We start from the raw sequence: 12,587 nt of genomic DNA, 5'->3' as shown, positions 1-12,587 counted from the left end.
CGATTTCGTCTGTTATGCTTCCGTACTTATGTTTACGACTAAGGTCCTGTCTGCTACAGTCGGTATTGCTGAGTCTGATTACGGTTCTGTCAGTCTTATCTTTGTACTTTAGTTTTGATTATGTTTTGTTTATAGTTTTTCTGCTTCGCATACTCAAGACATTTTTCCGTACCGACCCCCTCGTTCTTCGGGGGTCGCGTTTCATGCGCGCGGTACCCACGATGAGTTGAAGATATTCCGGCATGATTGGTGAGCTCCAATTCCTTCCGGAGCACCGCCGAGTCCGAGTATGTACGTTGTGTCTTCCGGATGGCATTAGAGACTTTGCGAACAGTGTTGTGGGTATGATGTGTCGATCCGTCGGCGGCTCCATCAGCCGACATGTCGATGTGTGTTGTGTAATGAATTTTGTGTAATTACAGATTTCGTCAAGTTTGTAAGCCTCGTTATGTATTTTATAATTTTTCAGTATTGAGTCTGAAAAAAAAAAAAAAAAAAAAAAATTTATGTGTGCGATAGGAGTCTGTGGGTTCGCTCGGCTCCGGGTATGGGGTCGGGTGCCCATCACGTCCCTCGAAAATTGGGGCGTGACAGAGTGGTATCAGAGCGAGGTCGGTCTAAGGGCTGTCTGCAGAGTCGTGTCCGGTAGGGTCCTGTTTATAGTGTGAAGCCGGCCACATTTATAAACAGGAGACTACGGGGCATTTAGGGATTGTTGACCTTCTTTCTGTCATGAGATCGTGCGATAGAGCCCAGTCATAGGGAAACCAGGTCCCGCATGTAAGCCTTACATACGGCGGAAGGGGACGAATGAGGATATGGAAAGTTACGAAGGTGAGTTTTGACATATTTGTTCTGTTATCCGAAACCGGAAGCCCTGTACGGCTATGATTTGGCATGACATGACATTATATGACGTAATATGGTCTGATATGAGGTGGTATGATCTGTGAGATGTTGTTGGGAATTGCTCCGGGCGTATTCGGGATAGTAAGGACGGAAAAGGGTAAAATGGTAATTTTGCGAAAAGGACGTGTTACGAGCGTGTCCCGGAGTATGTAAGACTTTCACCTGCCCCGAATCATGCAATAAGGGTCGTACGAGAAAATTTACGCGATTATACCGGCCCTAAGGCACCGGAATTTATCAAAATTTCAAAGTTAAGCGTGCTCAGGCAAGAGCAATCTCATGATGGGTGACCCCCTGGGAAGTATGAAGAAATTTCATGAATTTGAGTATAAGAGACAAACGACAATCCAGGGTGGCCTAAAGGAAATTAAATATGTACGGAATGATTGAAAACCACAACAAGTCATATAGAATGCCACAGGCGAGGCTGAAAAAGGGACAGGAAGTACGTTACAGTTTTGGAATCAGGATAGGCTTGAATAGTGTTGGGAAGTATTTTGTGGGTTAGGCAACGATAATTATGTGGATGTGTATGAATGCATACGGTACCCCATATATGTGACTGTATCGGTGAGTGTGTGATTCCCAGCCACCGGTGCTACGGTGTGGGAAACCGATCTGATCGGATAGGAACACCGAAAGTTAAGTGACAACAAAAGTAAAGGGGGTAAGATTTTGGAGGAAAGTAGGTGACAAGAATAAAGTATGTTAAGAAATAAGAATCTGCATGAAATTTGGAAGCTAGGATCTGAGAGAGAATGGAAAATATAAGGGTATGAATGAGTACGAAGGTATAAGTACGCCCCAAAAAGGGGGGAAGCGGGTGAGAGAAGCGTAAAGGTAAGTTAGAAGCAATTGATGTCGTAATATGTTTGGTAAAGACGTTCAAGCTGCAACAGGGACCCCCCCCCCCCCCCCCCAAGGTTATGGAAGCCCGTAAGACTAGTTGAACATTCGAGGACGAATGTTCTAAAAGGGGGGAAGGATGTTACACCTCGCATTTTTGCACTTTCGGATATTTCGAAACAATGGCGGAAAGTTTAGGGCAAGGTCATTTTTCGGTTTTGTTGTAATGCGTAAGTCGTTGGAAAATATTATTAGTGTGGAAATAGTGAGGAAGACTGAGGACAAAAAGGGAAATTTGCAAAATGACATTATGGGAATATTTGAAAAGGCTAGGGGCAAAATGGTCATTTCACGGGAATTCAAGAAAATTCCATAAAAAGGCCATATTGGCCATGTGAAGAAAAGGTATGGAAAAAGATGACAAAGGAATATAATAATAATAATAAGTCATCTTTTAGGATAATAAATGAAGAAAATTCTAGAAAAAGAAATGAAAAGAAAAGAAAAGAAAAATCTAGAGTGAGGGCATGTGCCCCTCACATGCTATATATAATATATATATATATAAGGTGGTCATCCTTTTAATTAAGAGAAGAGAAAGAAAGCAAGAAAGAAAGGAAAGAAAAAAAAAGAGAGAGAGAGGTGTTCGGTTGGAGGGGTGGTCGAACAGCCCCTATGGTATTTGATTGGGAAAAATTTTGTTCTTCAACCTTTTCAACCCCTTGGAAAGCCCTCGTCGACGTGGAGTGATTGTTGGAAGAAGAAAACGAATTGTTTGGCAAGAAATAATGCTAGCCGTGTGAAGAGGTGGAAGGAAGAGGTATGGTTCAATCCTATTTTATATATGTTATGCATGATTTATGGATGTTGTGGAGTGTGTAAATGAAGGAAGTTCATGAAGTTGTGATAAATTGTGAGTGGCCGTGTGTGTGTTAAATGGTATAGGGATGAAGAATTAATTTATTTTAGCATGTTGGATTGTGTTATGGATGGTTGTATGTATGATAAAATGTGTAGAAATGAATGAAACTTATGGCAATATGGGTGTTGGAGTGTTGGCCGAAAAATGGGCTGCCTTGTATGTCAAGGTATTGAACTAATTTTATTTAGTGTTGGACAATGTGGTTATAAGCGCTTTGAACATGTCGTAGTGTGTAGAAATGGATGAATTTGTGTAGTGTGTTGTTTGTTGTTGTAATGTCAAGAAAGGATGAGAATTCATCAAAGTGTATGTGTTATGGTTGTGGCCGAAAATGATCATATTTGGTAAGTTGTGGTAAAATGGTGTAATAAATGAATTGTTTGAATATTTTGTGGATTGCTTGGAATGTTATTAAATCATGTGCAAATGGTTGCGGATTAGTAATGAATATATGAGCATTGGAATTAAATTGAATGTAAGTAGTATGTCATGGAATTGTAAGAAAAAGATTGGGAATGTTAGAATGTATTTGGGTTGAATATTGGCATTATTGATGATAGTTTGGCCGGGTTGAATTCCCGGATGGTTGTTGGTTAAAGTTAGCCGAGTGCGAATCTCGGGGACGTCGTATTTACAGAGGAGGTGCTGCCGAAATTTCGGTAGCTTATAGGTGGACTTGTATGAAAAAAATTAAGGCGAACACAAGTTGATGAATCTAATGATCATATGGGTCCTTTTGAATGTAGATAAGCAAGTTGGGATGAACAAGTGTAGCTAGCAAGGCGGCACAGGTATGTGAGGCTTACTTTTCTTTTATGGCATGTCCTAGAGCCAATAAGTTATGATATAATATGCATTTGGGGTAACTCCGCTCTTGACTTCTGAGTCTGTTTATGATTTTGATTTATGTTATATATAAGCATGTCATGTATAAGCATGTTAGTGTCACTAAGCTGTGTGTGTTTGATAAATGAGTAAGTACGAGAAGGTTCTGTAACTAAAAGAGTTCTGTAAGTGTAAACATTTCTAGCTTCTGTATGTTATCTCGATTTTGTGCGAAGTGGGCCCACAATTCCCGATGCCTTCCTTATGTATGTCTGTATGGTAACTGGGTATGTCCGTCACTTCTGTTCTCTGAAAGCTCTGTAAGCTAATTGTTCCCGATCTCTGTGAATGATCCGGATTTGCGTCGGAATGTCCGTTCTGATATTATATGTTTTGACCACCCGATGTGACACGCCCTGGCGTTCTGATGCGATAATCCCAACGTCTGGTAGAGGCTGATCAGAAATCTGTTTCGAGCCTCGAATATCGGTAAGCGTATCTGTCTGTTGAGTCTGGATTTTATATGCATATGTTCTCGCTACTACCGCTCGTGCAAGGCTCAATGTATCTTTCACCGCGTCCCGGCCAGGTTTCGATATGTTATCGTGCGCACTACGCCGCACCGTACGTTATGTACGCTCACCGCCCGGGCCGGGCCCCGTTATCGTGCACCTCTGCATTGTTCACCGCGTCCCTCGTAGGCGGGCCGGGCTCGTTTTATGATATTATGATTTGATGTATGGGGTGGTGGCCGGGATGGCATACGATTTGTACGTTCACCGCGTCCCGTACTAGGGCCGGGTTACCGCGCCCTCACCGGGAGGGCCGGGTTCGATATATGTACGCTACGGCGTTCGATTACACGCACATCCGATATATGATTTCGACTCGCTACCGCGTCCCTCAAAGAGAGGCCGGGATCCGTTATCCGCATATGGATATGATGCAACGATTACAGTACTCTGTATGTTCTGTTCTGCACATGAGTTTGATTTGCAACAGTATTCTGTACGTCTGTATAGTCTGTATCGGTACGTATGATACGTCTCTGGCATTCTGTACGTTCTGTATGATCTGCGTCTGGCTTTACGCTCACTCTGTGTCCCGATTCTGATTCTGGTTCTGTCTGTATACCTCTGTACGTCTGCTCTGTTTACGTCCGTCCGATATACTCCGTACGTGCGCTCCGATTGCGGGTTGTCCGGTACGTCCGTATGCCTTCGTACCTATCGATTCTACGTCTACGATTTCGTCCGTTATGCTTCCGTACTTATGTTTACGGCTAAGGTCCCGTTACGCGTCGGTCCGTATTGAGTACGATTACGATTCGGTGTCGGGTCTTATCTTTGTACTTTAGTTTTGATTATGTTTTGTTTATAGTTTTTACGCTTTCGCATACTCAGTACATTTTCCGTACTGACCCCCTGTTCTTCGGGGGCTGCGTTTCATGCCGCGCAGGTACCCACAGATGAGTTGAAGATATTCCAGCATGATTGGTGAGCTCCAATTCCTTCTGGAGCACTGCTGAGTCCGAGTATGTACGTTGTGTCTTCCGGATGGCAGTAGAGACTTTGCGAGCGACGTGTAGTGGGTATGATGTGTCGGTCGCGGCGGCTCGCTCCATCGGCCGACATGTCGATGTGTGTTGTGTAATGAATTTTGTGTAATTACGATTTTCGTCAAGTTTGTAAGCCTCGTTATGTATTTTATAATTTTTCGGTAAATTGAAAAAAAAAAATTTATGTGTGCGATAGGAGTCCGAAACTTCCATTTTTCGACAAACATATTCATAACACATTATCATTTCTCAAATTCATTAACAACAACCACAATCTACACCTAAACAACTTCATTATCTTAATACCATAAAATCACATTAATATGTCATAATCCTCTACATTCCATTTTTATGCAAACTTAACCCATATATCCTTCATTTACATTGTAAGGATCATAACAACACAATTAGCATATTAAACAAAATAAATCCATCATTAATTCACCATTACATATCCCACGGCCAACATGCAAAATTCCCACTTCATCCAATTTTTATTCAACTTTCATTTCCAATACAAACTCCACAATAACCACAACTAAAATACAACTTAAAATTCAACTCATTATAACTATACAACATAACACATATACACGGCCACATGCACACATGCACACCCACTTTGCAAACTTCCATATTTCCATAAATTCTACTCATTTCCATATACTACGACACAAACAAACCTTCATAACATAATAACAAGGAATTAATTCTTACCTTTTTTCCCCTTAGTTCTTCATTTGTCCAAAGTGTGAGATTGAAGAAACTATTGCTCAATCTTCCAAAACAATTACACCAAGTTGTAAAGGGACCTTGAATTAGTAGGAATATAACAAGAAAATAATTTTTGGGACAAGATTTTATGGGGTGGTGTTCCCTTCACCTTGGCCGAAATGGCCTTATTTTTTTGTTCTTGGTTTTTCTTGTTTTTCTCCTTCTTTTCTTGGTCTTGAATCTTCTATGAATTAAAATGAATTATTGGCCTTTTTATAAATTCATCACATGGATGAATTTTGTTGGGCTTGGGTCCTTTTTATGGACCATGGCCGAATGGCTCTTATTGGGCCTCATCTTCTCCTTTGTTTTCCATGGGCCTAATTCGGTTGGCCCCGAATTGGCCTAGTCCACTGACCTTTCGATCTTAAAACGTCCATATCTCCTTGTACCGATGTCACCTAGAAACCCATGACCTATGGTTGGAAAGCTAATTCAATTATCTACAACTTTTATTTCCTGGCATTTTTCCAAATTCCAAACTTATAATACCGTTTTTGCCCTCGAAGTCAGACCACCCGAAAACATTTTCTTAAAATATTCGTTTGGAGGGCTTCCACTTTGATTTGGCCCCGTGGTCCTTCATGAGTTGTGTTTAACTTCACGTATGTGATTCATATAACTTGTCACATGTCCGGAAAATCTCGATGTGCGGGCCCCATCTCAACTTACAAATAATCCAACAGACAAAAGTACAAAGATACGATACTATCAACGAGAGTTTAAATTACGTAGCTACAACATGATTGTCAATTTTGATAAGCACATGTCACGCTCATACTCCTCAAAATGGGTATAACATTTGTACATTTGTGTTATAAATGGTGACGTTCCACTTTTCTCGTATATATATGTTATTTGTGTACTCGTAAGCTATTCGTATGCTACCTCCGATTAACGGGTGTGTACGGGTGCCCAACTCGGGCACTAGTCGGCCTACGGGGTCGGGTCGTGACAAAAGTGGTATTATGAGAGGTTCGTCCTGATTGTCTACGTACCGTGTCCACAGAGTTGTTTATGGTGTGAAGCCGGCCACACTCATATAAATGAGGCTGCGGGGCATTTAGGAATTAAAGGACCCTTTTTTTCTCGTCTTAGATCGTGCGATAGAGCCAAGTCATAGGAAATGAGATTATGTACCAACCTTTGATAGTAAAGGACGATATCGACGGAAGGAAGCGATTGACGATCGGAAGTTACAAAGCAAGCAGGTAAGTAAAGGTACGAAAGGCATATGTTGACTAAGGCATTAAAGTACGATTGAGATGTAAAGTCCAAAAATTTTCAGAAAGAAAAAAGTAAACAAAAAAGCGTATAGTAAAAAGGCCCAAGACGGACATACGAGGTAAATTCACCATTTTCATACTATTGTTGATACCGGGAGCCTTGTGTGGTTGTGATATGACATAATATGTATATATACGTGTTGGCCCCGTGAGGCATTGAACACCGTATTTCCTGTAGAAGTGTTTTGAGATATTAAGAAATATAGGGCACAACTCGCCGAAATTTTTACAGAAATAAAACAAGAACGAGGTATGGGTTCGTAATATGTCCTGAAAGGTCTTGTTAATAGTAAAGACAGAATTTGACTAAGTTGCAAATACGGTTGACCTTGAAAAATGAGTTCCGAATTGACGATTATAGTAATTAGGAGGTTGATATTGATATGGTAAAAGGAATTTGGAAAAGGCTTCTATGGTAAGAGATGATTTTCAACGAGGTTGGCAAATTATAATAGAGCGTTATATTAAGGTACCGAATGAATTGATAAGCAGGAATAAATGATGACGAGTTTAAGGTTGGAAAAAATAATAATAGTACGATTGAGACAAGAGTACAGAAAAAAAGGGGAAAGAAGAAGAAGAATTGTGATGGATATGAATGCACTGACAAGACAGACTGTAAGATATTAAAGATAAGATTGACTAGAAGGGGCAAAAAGTTAAGAAGTGTGACGCTATAAGGTTGGTTACGAACAGAATATTATGTGAATATAATAAGGAATGTTATGAAAATGAGCAAAGCCCAGCGAGGAAGCAACCAAAGAATATGACGTGATCCGTGCAACTAGTATGAGGGTGAACTAGTGATAAAAAAAAAAGGGGGATTTATGAAGTTCTTTTATAGGGAAAGTATAGAATAGAAACTACGAGATAACGGAAACGATAACGAGCACAAAGAAGAAGGGATTAATTGGAAGGAAGGAGATAAAAAAGAAACGCGGGTAAGATAACGTTAGCAGTAATAGGTGATGACATGTGTAGACGTGAATGTGAGTGATATCGACGGAACCGTGAAAGGCCAAACTATAGAAAGATGAATAACGAGGTAGAATGAGTGCTAGGAAATGATTGGTATGAGGAAAACAAACAGAATGAACATAATAGGATTTGGAAAGGAGAAAGGGATTATGTAGGAGTAGTATTTTTCGAAAATGTAAGCGGTATTATAAAGCTCCTCGTGCGCCAGACAAGAAAGGGGTAAACATTTCGGAAAAATGTGGTAAGGGGATACTAAAGGAAGCACCCAAGGTCGATGCAATTAAATGAGTACGAATATAGAACGCAAAGAAAACACCTACTTATAAATTTAAAGCGCAGTACGACGATATGATAATAAGATAAGATCGTTATTGAGACGAACTCGGTATGTTTTGAATAAGTTAGAATCCGGTGTTGGTCACACAGTAAGGATAAAAAGGCATGCAACATAAAGGGGTGAACTAGTGATCACATATGCATATGAAAATGAGCAAAGCCCAGCGAGGAAGCAACCCAAGAATATGACGTGATCCGTGCAACTAGTATGAGGGTGAACTAGTGATCACATATGCATATAACGTGTCCCGGCCCTCTGATGAGGGACTCGCTGAATAGGATCATGTATAACAGAATCATATGTCATATATGCAAATAACGTGTTCCGGCCCTTTGTTAAGGGACTCGGTAATATGGAATCATGCATGTCAGAATCATGTACCAAATATACATAACGTGTCCCGCCCCTTCATCGCGGTCTCGGTGAAGAATCATCATGTGCCATCCTGGCCGCCATCCCCGTACCATCAAATCATAAATACATACAGATAACGTGTCCCGGCCCGCAAGTACGAGGGACTCGGTGAATGATGCAGAGAAGAGCACGATAACAGAACCTGGCCCCGAGACTCAGTGAATCATACCGCGGAGTACGCACGAGAACATAACATGCCCTGGCCCAGGACGCAGTGAAAGATACATTGAGTCATGCACGAGCAGAGTCGTGAGAAACCATATGCACATAAATCCAGACTCGATGAACACGTACACTTACCGATATTCGGAGGCTCAGAAACGAGTTTCGGGTTCGTCCGAGATAGTATCAGGAAGATATGAGCGTTTGAAATACAGAAACCTCTTCGGACTTTTTAAGCGATCCGAGATCGTACACGAAGACATTAAGGCTTATAGAGCATACTCATATTGGAATACTCGGATCAGACGACTCGTATCCAAATACACATAGTGGAATATTTATATTAGACGCTCATACCAGAATACTCATACGTAGTTATCCTATCGGAATGCTTATACGTAATACTTAGATCGGTGATACTTATGTCGAACATATATATCGAACATTTATTCTCAAATACTTATATCGAACACTTGTATTAGAATATTTCCATCGGAATGCTTATATCAAAATATTCAAATCGATCATTCGTATGAAGCGTTTATGCGAATAGCCGAACCGAACACTCACATCTGAGTTACCAAGTACTTATAACAAACTCGGAACATTAGCCAAAGGTTTTCATTATTTATCGCACGGAAATAAGGCAAATAGAACAATATACATAGGTCTCGGGGATTGTGGGCCCACCTCGGGTCAAATGAGGTGGCGTACCCAATTTACGTATTTTACACTTCATAATATCATTCGTGATAGTTTTAAGATAGTCGGGTCCCATTTGTTCAAGTTCTAGGTGTTTAGACAACTTTTCCAACCATTAGCAACATAATTGATTCAATTCTACTGAAAGAAAAAGGGGCAATTTCGGACGTGGATTCCGAAGAGTAGAGTTGTCCCCAAGGTCCAAATTCAAGCCTAGTATATCTAGGACATGCCAAGAGAAAGAAAGGGTAAGCCTTACATACCTTTTCCGCTTCTTAAGCTTCTCCAAATTCGAATCCCATTTTCTCCAAAATCTACAAATGGTCATATTTACCAAACATTAATTAGTACATTATAGAAGTTGAGTTTTGAAGTAACACTTGTCTACCGAAATTTCGACAGCACTTCCCCTGTAAATACTCCATCCCACCAAGTTCAACTTGGCCAATTTCAATCAACAACAACCCGAGAATGAAACTCGGCCACAATATCAACATCAACACCAAGAATCATATCTCCAATCTTCAATAATTTTACTAAAATACAATCTGGTATTAATAACTCGTTTTACATAATTCAACCACATTTTAGTTTAGATTCCAACCAACTACCACAACACAATTCGCAATTTTACAAATTAAATAAAACATCACTAACACACTCCTTACCTTTAACTTCAAGGACTACATCCATAATCTACATGTCGACAACTTCATTTCAACCCACCAAACCATCATTTTCCTCATAGAATCCACATTAATCACAACTAGAATATCAAATAAAATTAATTTACCATAGCTATCAAAACAGCCCCTTATTCGGCCGCAACCACATCATGCATATTTCCATGGACTTTCATCTACTTCTATACATTACGACAACCAATATACTCATAATATTAATCTACCATTTCCACACAACACACACACACGCACACGGCCAACCCCAACTAGCACACTAAATTTATGGTTTCCATGCATTTTTCCTCATAGAGTTCACAACACAACAACAATCAAACTACTACATGAATTAAATCCAATTGTTCTACACCCACACCCCATTCGGCCACATGCATATCCATATGACCACCATGCAAAATCCCATATTCTCATAAGTTTTATCCTTTTCTACACACTACAACATATATGAACCCTTCATAACATATAAAAAGGAATTAAAGCTTACCTTTCTTCTTCAACTTCTTCACTTGACCAAGGTTGTGAATTTGCAACAAAGAGTGATTCTCTTACTTCACCAATTATACCATGTTGAAGAGCATCTTTGCATTAGTAGAAATGCATGAAGGAACAAATTTTTGGATCAAGGTTGAAAACTTGGAATTTCTTTCTTCCTCTTCTTTTTTTTCTCTTCTTGGCCGAACATGGCCTTTCCTTTTCTTTCCTTTCCTGAACATTCCAAATGGTAAGTTGAATATATATATAATTTGGTCCTCTCATGCTATTTATTTTCAAGTCCCTCAAGAAGAAAAATTATGAACACATGGTCCTTATTCTTTTTCTCAAAGCTTCTAGAATTTTTTTGAAGATGACTTTGTCATCCCTTTCTTTTTTTCCACATGGCCAATGTGGCCCTTTTTGGAACTTTCATGAACTTGTGTGAAATTTCCGTTTTGCCCCTCGGCTTTCCTCAATATTACCATTTGCCCCTAGCCTTCCACATTATCACCATGGGCCATTTTGCGAATTCCTCTTTTGCCCTTAACTTTTCTCAATATCTCCATTCTACCCATGTTCATAAATAATATTCCCAACAACTCGTACATTAAAATTATTTTAGAACATAGTCTTTCCCTCAACTTCTCACCATTGTCTCACAATACCCGAACGTACGAAGTACGGGCTATGACATCCTCCCCCCCTTTAGAACATTCGTCCTCGAATGTTCAACTGGTCTTATAGGGTCTTGTAACGTTTCTGGAGGATTCCCGTTTATAGTTGTCTTTTCCTTTGAGCCCATTCTTTATCTTTCACCCTAGTTCCTTTATAACTGCACTTCTCAGTCTTTATGTGAGTCCTCATTCCGTGTCATAGGTTTCCTAATCCACTGCACCAACTCGTTCATACTTCTTTCATGTATTGTCTTGATAGACCGGTACGCTTTAAACTCTGGCTCCAGGCTACTGAGTTTCCTCCCCTTGGACTCAAAGCCTATAAGATGTTCTCCCCCCCTTTAAGGGGTTCCTTATATGCCGACAGTTCTTCTTTTCAACTCCGTGTACAACATAGCAAGATTTCTTATCATAAGTTTTTCCTTTTACTTTCCGTCGATACCCTCACATACGAGATATCATACATGTTCATATACATATACACATATAATTAGTATCAACTAACCCACAAAATACTTCCAGACGCTATTCAAGCCTATCCAAATTCCAGAGCCGTGACGTACTTTCTGTCTATTCTCTAGTCTAGCCTGTTGCGCGTTACGTGGCCTTTTATGGTCTCCAACCATCTCGTATATTCTAATTTCACTTAGGCCATTACGTTTTTCATTTGTCTTTTACGGCCCTAATCTTTGGAATTTCTTGCATACTTCCCGGGGTCACCCATCATGAAATTACTCCCACCTGAGCACGCTTAACCCCGAAGCTTTGGTGGGATTTGGTGCCTTAACGCCGATATAATCGCGTTCACTTCCTCGTATGTCCTTTACTACATAATCTGGAGCCGGTCAAACTTTTACAGATTCCGAGGCATATTCGCAACACGTCCTTTCTTGTACAATTACTATTTTACCCTTGCACGTTCTTATTATTCAAAATCAGACACCGCAAATGTCAACAATACCTTACGGGGCATATGGCCACATATCACCTTCTAGCCATCTAACTTTCGTTTCGTATAACGTAAC

This window comes from Lycium ferocissimum, chromosome 12 (genome assembly GCF_029784015.1).
Source record: "Lycium ferocissimum isolate CSIRO_LF1 chromosome 12, AGI_CSIRO_Lferr_CH_V1, whole genome shotgun sequence".
NCBI classification, from domain to species: Eukaryota; Viridiplantae; Streptophyta; class Magnoliopsida; order Solanales; family Solanaceae; genus Lycium; species Lycium ferocissimum.
This window is presented reverse-complemented; position numbering follows the sequence as displayed.